This window comes from Octodon degus, unplaced genomic scaffold (assembly GCF_000260255.1).
Source record: "Octodon degus isolate 3935 unplaced genomic scaffold, OctDeg1.0 scaffold00024, whole genome shotgun sequence".
NCBI lineage: Eukaryota > Metazoa > Chordata > Mammalia > Rodentia > Octodontidae > Octodon > Octodon degus.
In genome coordinates this window covers 16,111,010-16,118,018 of record NW_004524600.1, presented here as the reverse complement: position 1 = coordinate 16,118,018, position 7,009 = coordinate 16,111,010, and positions in this window count along the sequence as shown.

Genomic DNA, 7,009 nt, shown 5'->3' with positions numbered 1-7,009 from the left:
TCTCTCTCTCTCTCTCTCTCTCTCTCTCTCTCTCTCTCTCTCTCTCTCTCTCTCTCTCTCTCTCTGGTTGTAGAAACAGAGTAATACTTGACTCCTTGAATAATAAGTTTGGGAGAATTGCTTCTCTGTCAATTTCATTGAAGTATTTGTGAGAAGAGTTAGCATTAAGTTCTTCCTAAATTTCTTGTAGAATTCAACTGTGAATTCATCAGGACCTGGGCTTTTCTTTGTTGGTAGGACTGTGATTACATTTTTAATTTCATTGACAGATGGGTTATTCAGAATTTTTAATGCCTTCTTGATTCAACTTTCATAGTTCACATGTATCTAGAATCTGTCCAATTCTTCTGTAATTTCCATCCTGTGAGAGGAAAGATTTTGGAAATAAGTGTTCATAATCTTCTCAATTTCTATAGCATCTGTAGTAATTTTACCCTTTTCATTCCTCAGTGCATGAATTTGAATTTTTTCTTTCCTTTTTTAATGATGTTGACTGGGTGTCTACAAATTTTATTTATCATTTCAATGGGCCAACTCTTTTTTTTTTTTTTTTCTGTTCCAAGGATTGAACTCAGGGCCCTGTTCTTGCCAGGCAAGCACTTATTCTACTGAGCTGTCTCCATGGCCCAAGAACCAACTCTTGAATCATTCATTCTTTGTATTATTTTCTTTGTTTCCATTGCATTTATTTCTGCTCTGATTTTTCTAATTTACTGTTTTCTTTGGGCTTTGGGTTTGACTTCCACTTCTTTTTCTAGGAGTTTGAGGTATACTTTAAGATTGTTCATTTGTACCAGTTCTGTTTTCCTGATGTGAAAATTTATTGCTGTAAATTTTCTTCTTAAGATAACATTCTTTGCATACCACATGTTCAGATACGTTGTATCTGAATTTTTGTTTGACTAATATTGTTTAGTTTCTTCTTTAATTTCATCTGTGATCCATTGATTGTTGAGTAAAGTGTCATTTAGTTTCCAGGTGTTTACAGAGCTTTTTGCTATTTTTTTATCAATAATTTCCAGTTTTATTCCACTATGATCAGATAATATGCATGGGATAATTTTGATCCCTTTGCATTTATTTAAGCATGTTCTATGTGCTAGCACATGATCTGTTTTGGAGAATGACCCATGTGCACCTGAAAAGAACGTGTATTTTGATGTTGTTGGGTGGAATACTCTGTAAAGATTTACTAAGCCTATTTCTTCTCAAGTGTGGTTTAGTTTTGTTATTTCTTTGTTTACTTTTTGCATGGTTGATCTATCTCATTATGTCAGTGAGGTGTTAACATCTCTCAGCACAATTATATTATTGTTCATTAGAGTTTTCATGTCTGTTAAAGTTTGTCTTATATAATTGGGTGCTCCTACATTGGGTGCATATATATTTATAATTGCTATCTTTTTCTCTTGTGGCTTTCCCCTAGCAAGTATGTAGTGACCTTCTTTATCTTTTTAAATCACACTTGGTTTGAAGTTGACAGTGCCATCAACTGGAATAGCTACACTTGTTTTTGCTGGGTTCTTGTTGCATGGAATATTGTTTTCCATCCTTTGACATTCAGTCTATTAGTTTCTTTTTCAGTTAAGTGTGTTTCTTGTATGCAGCATATTTTTGGATTTTGCTTCATGATACGCTGTCAGTCTGATTTTGATTTGTGAATTGAGGCTGTTTGCTTTGATAGTTATAATTGGTATTTATCTTTGTTATGTTCTTTTCCTATTGTAGGATCCCTATTTTTCTCCTTTGCTTTATTACTTTTTCTGCTTCGTTGTTTTTGAAGTTATGGTCATCTTTTCCTCTTTCTAAAATATCTGACTGTATACTCTTTGTAGGTTTGGTTTGATTGGCATGAATTTCTTCAGTTGTTCTTTGTCATGGAAGTATGTAATCTCTCCATTAAATTTGATAGACAGTTTTGCAGGATACATCAAACTGGGTTGAAAGTTGTTTTCTTTTAGATCTTGAAGTATTATATGCCAAGATCTTCTTGTTTTCATGGTCTATGTTGAGAAATCTGCCCTGATTCTTATGGATTTTCCCATTATAGATGATCTGCTTCTTTTCTCCAATAGTTTTTAATGTTCTGTTCTTTTGCTCATTTTCTGAGATCTTGAGAATTATATGGCTGGTTGAAGATTTATTTTAACTATGACTTGCTGCAGTTCTATATGCCTCACTTATATGTATATCAGATTCTTTTCCAATGTTTGGGAATTTTTCTGCTACTACCTCTGTGAATACTCTTTTATGTCTTTGGTGTTAACTCCAGTTATTTCACTGAGGTCTATTAGTCTTGTATTATTTTTTCTTTGCATCATCATGCAACTATTGTATTGTTATTTCCTGGTTTGTTGTTTTTTAATTTTATTTGTTTTTACTTTTTTATTTTATGTTTTTGGCAGAACTGGGGATTGAACTCAGGCTCTTGTGCTTGCCAGGGAAATGCTTATTCTATTGAGCATCACCTCGGCCCTCTGTTTTTTTTTTTTTTTGTTTTTTTTTTTAAGAGATGTTTCTTTCCATGTTCACTAGCTGCAATGCTATCTTCAGGCTCTGAAATTCTGCCTTCTGTTTTGTTGAAGCAGTTTTTCCAGTTTTACTGGAATTCTTTTGTGTGTGTGTGTGTGTGTGTGTGTGTGTGTGTTTAAGCATAAATAACATCTTTTTAATATAATTTTTATTGAGAAACAAATAGCAATGAGACAGTTTCAAACTAAATAGTAGGACAGTTTCAATACTTAATACATTGCATATTGTTGTCTTAGTGGTTATTCATTGTACAAGTTACAAACATGATATCCTGTCCACAAACACTATTAGAATAAATCTTTCTTTTCATTGAATTAAGAGAATGTAGCTGTGTACCTATCTTAACTATTTTGAATATATGGATACAAAATGGTTCTTCATTGTATTCCCTTTTTTGTTTAGTTTTGTCAGAGAAGGGTATTCCATTGTCATTTAAATATTATAGGTGTGTGAATTCAACAAAATATTCCAATATAGCCCAGGAGTCCATAATAGTAGTGGGTTTTCTGTAAGACTGGCAATGTTGGAAGTTGTTGACTTGAGCCTTTTACAGCTCAGCATATTAATATGGCTTTACTTTTTATACTTCGTTTTTATAATTTTCTGTTGGATGGTTAACTCCATGATAATGCAAGAGCTACATAAAAAGAAATGTAGCTTTTGTATCTGATATGGTCAGTCAAATCCCCTCAGGATTTATCCTGAAACCCTGTACTGCAGTTTGTGAGTGTCAGCCACGTGGGTCCTTTGTGAGTGTCCGCCATGTGGATGAGTCATGGCTATTGCTTGACCAGTTTGGTCTCTGTGAAAGCCTGAGAGAATGTTTTCTCTCCTTGTGACTCACCTAGGCACATTCTACATCATCAATCACTTTCCTCTGTGGCCTCATAATCTCCTTGATCAGAAAATTTGGGACACAACTGAGTTACATGATATTACAATCCAGATTCACTTATGTCCTGAGTCTTCACTGACCTTGAAAGGCTAGGACCAAAATGTTGGCTGTCTTTGTAGTCCTTCTTTTTCTCTAATTTTGATCTGAAAACTTAGGTTATTAACCCTCCAGAAGAGAAACTTATTGTTATCACACTACAACACAGGCAGTTGAGCATAATTTCACTATCTGGCTGATATCAAACATCTTAGGCATAACATGGAACAGACATTTTCCATCAAGTAATGATATGTTAACTTTTAAGTCCCTATAGAGTATGAAGAAAAAAATTAAAAAAATATTTTAAAAAATAGGAACAAACAATTGCATATTTTCACACAGAAGTTTAGAAATCTAACCATATACAGCATTGTAGCAGGACAGTCCTGTGACATTTTTTTCTTGTCTCTTGTTTTCATTTATTACCTTTTTTTAAAAACAAACATTTACTTGAGAGACAGTATGGCAGTAATTGGTATGTCCTGACAAGCAGTATGTATTTAGAAGACCAGAATGGCAGCCATTCCAAGCATGGCTCTACTGTTACACATTGCTATTTTAAGTGCAGTTGTTTAGTTCAGTTATCACCATATATAGTTAGTGAGGGTGAGAATCCTCCCAATTAACTGCTAGTTTCAAAAACCTGCTGATGTTTCTCAGGATCATTCCCTTGACCATCTTGTACACATAATTGTATGGCTTTGCCCCTGTCATGTTTCCTTGCTTTTTTCCTTGCCCTCTCTTCATTGTCTAATCTGGAATTCTTATTGTCTTGGATATGTGCTTGAATTTTTTTCATGCATTCTAGCTTTTTCCTGAATTGCTCATTCAATGTTTCTGTCATTTTTATATAGCCCTGTATTTTTTAATCAATATCTTCCTTAGATGTACTGAGAAATTTTTTCATGATTGCTATGATTTCTTTCTTTCTGTCTTTCTTTCTGTCTTTTTTCTTTCTTTCTTTCTTTCTTTCTTCCTTTCTTTTTTAATCTGGGAGATTATTTTTTGATCTGAATTCTTCCATAGCCTGATGGAATTATTCTTTACTTCAGTTGCTGTCATCTCAGAAATTTCCAGTTGTGTGGCTTTCAAGTTCTTCTATGACCCTTTCTCCTGGATTTGTTTGTGGTGGACTAGAGGTCTGAGACTGCTTTTGGTTCCTTTTTTTTCTTTTTTTTTGGTCATTTTTAAGGCCCCTTGACTCTGCAGTAATAATAACTAGGCAGGTTACTGCTCAGCAAGGGTCTTAGGAGAGTGGGAGGACAGTATAGGATCACCAAAGCTCCTGTTGTGTGGGGTATATTGTCACTTTCACCTCATTGGAAGAGGGGGCAATCTGCACTTCAAGAAGTTTTTGATGGCAATGAGTGCAGGCCAAATTTCTGCAAGGCTCTTTTTGTCATGAGTTGGCACGGGGTAGGGCTCCCACAGGCTCCTAAGGGTCCCTGTTGTAGTAAGGTCTTACTGGCAGTCTTCAGGGCGAGGAGGGGTGGTCAGGCTCAGTGGAACTCTGACAGGAAGGCCCGAAAAAGTTTTTTTGTAGTGACACTTGAGTACTAATGGCACCACAGAGTTCAATTTTTCCTTTCTAAAATCAATAGTCTTAATAATAAGCACATACATATCTGAACATATAATCATCAAACTTTTGGGTGCATTTAAATTTTTATTCTGGTAGTTTTATGTTGATATTAAACTTAGAATTTTAAAAATATTCAACGTTAGGGCCATCGAGATAGCTCAGCGGACTAAGTGCTTGCTTAGGTAAGTACAGGGACCAGGATTCAATCCTGTGGCAGTACCATATGCCATGCCACCCCTGCTCCTGGGCATGCTGAGCCGGCGTTGGGAGTCTGGGCATGATGGTGCATAACTATAATCCCAGCACTAGGGAGGCAGAAAACAGGAGGATTGCTAGGAGTCTAAGCTGTGTAGTGAGACCCTGAAAAGAAAGAAAGAAGGAAAGAAAGAAAGAAACCTAAAAAAATTCAACATTTTTAAAGAGGTTTGGCCTATGATTGGTGTTCTTTTTAGAAACTTAGCAGATTGAAGATTATCAGTGTGAAATATTTTAAATTTGGCCATGGTACTCTACACTTGTGTTATGATACTAACCCATTGTTAAGATTTCTCATTTTCAAGAAGTTTTATAAATTTTGTCATTTTCTCTTTCTTTGAAAGAGAATCCCAAAAGTTATTTTAGCCTATATATTACAATGTGAGACAATACTGTGTAGTCAGCTAGTGAAAGTAAATGTTTAATAATTGAATTCATCTTACACTTTCCAAGTCAAATAAAACTTCATGCTTATACAAATATATCCTCAAGTACACATAGGAGATAGAGTTCAGATTAAAATTTGATATTAAGGGACTGGGGAGATGACTCAGCTGAATAAGTGCTTGCCTGGCAAGTGCAAGGGCCTGAGTTCAATCCCCTGTTCTGCCAAAAAAAAGTTGATATTAAACTTTGGTATGATAGTTTATTTTTTACAAACATTTATGCAGATATTAAAATGATTGGGCATGATCATTCCACTCTACAATCACATCAAAATGAAATGGGTACCGTGTTTTGAATTTTGCATTGTGTTCTTTTTCTGAGGCCATGATGTATAGTGCCATACTCTTCCTGGATGCCAAAAAGCCCGAGAGAGGCCTGGCTCCCAGTGATCACTGGGGTACATTTTGGCACGAGTGTTCTCTGCACTGTGCCATCTGCATAAATTCTGGGGTGTTCAATAATTGATTACAAAATAAGCCTTTTATTGAATGGGTTGTCCGAACGTTAGGCTATTGTAAATGTTTTGAACATACTCAGAGAAGGAAAGGCTAAAGTATGTTGCTCTGTAGGCTAAGTGTCTTAAATGGATTTCTGACATATTTTCAATTTACAGCAGATTTATCAGTGGGTTCCCTAGGACATCTTGCAAAGCATCTGTAGTTGGTGAGGGTATTTCAAAGTTTCATAGTTCTTGGAATAGTTTAAATGTGTTCCTCAAATTCATGTGTTGCACATGTAATCCCCAGTGCAACACCATTAAAAGACAGGACCTTTACAAGGTGATTAATCCTTGTGAACTCTGCCCTCAAAATGGATTAATTCTGTAACCATGGAAGTGAGGTCATTTTCACACCCTTACAAAGATGAGTTCAGTTTCTCTTGGACTCTGTCCAGCTCTGCGATGCCTTCATTGCTGGGTGTAGGGCCGCACAGTGACTTTTACCACAGGTGACACCTAGACCTCAGAGTAGTCTAGCTTCCAGAACTGTGAGCCAGACAGACTTTGTTATTTAGTCAGTCTGTGGTATTCTGTTAAGAAACAGACTAAAACAACTCTTTTTTTTTTTTTTTAGAATTCACACGCCTATTTTATTTATTTATTTATTTATTTATTTATTTATTTATTTTTTCAAAGTTTTATTGACAAACAGATAGCAATGAGACAGTTTCAAATCATATCGGAAGCACAGTTTCAACAAATAATACACTGCATATATTCTTCTTAGTGGTTAATTGCTGTACAAGATGAGGAATTGTGA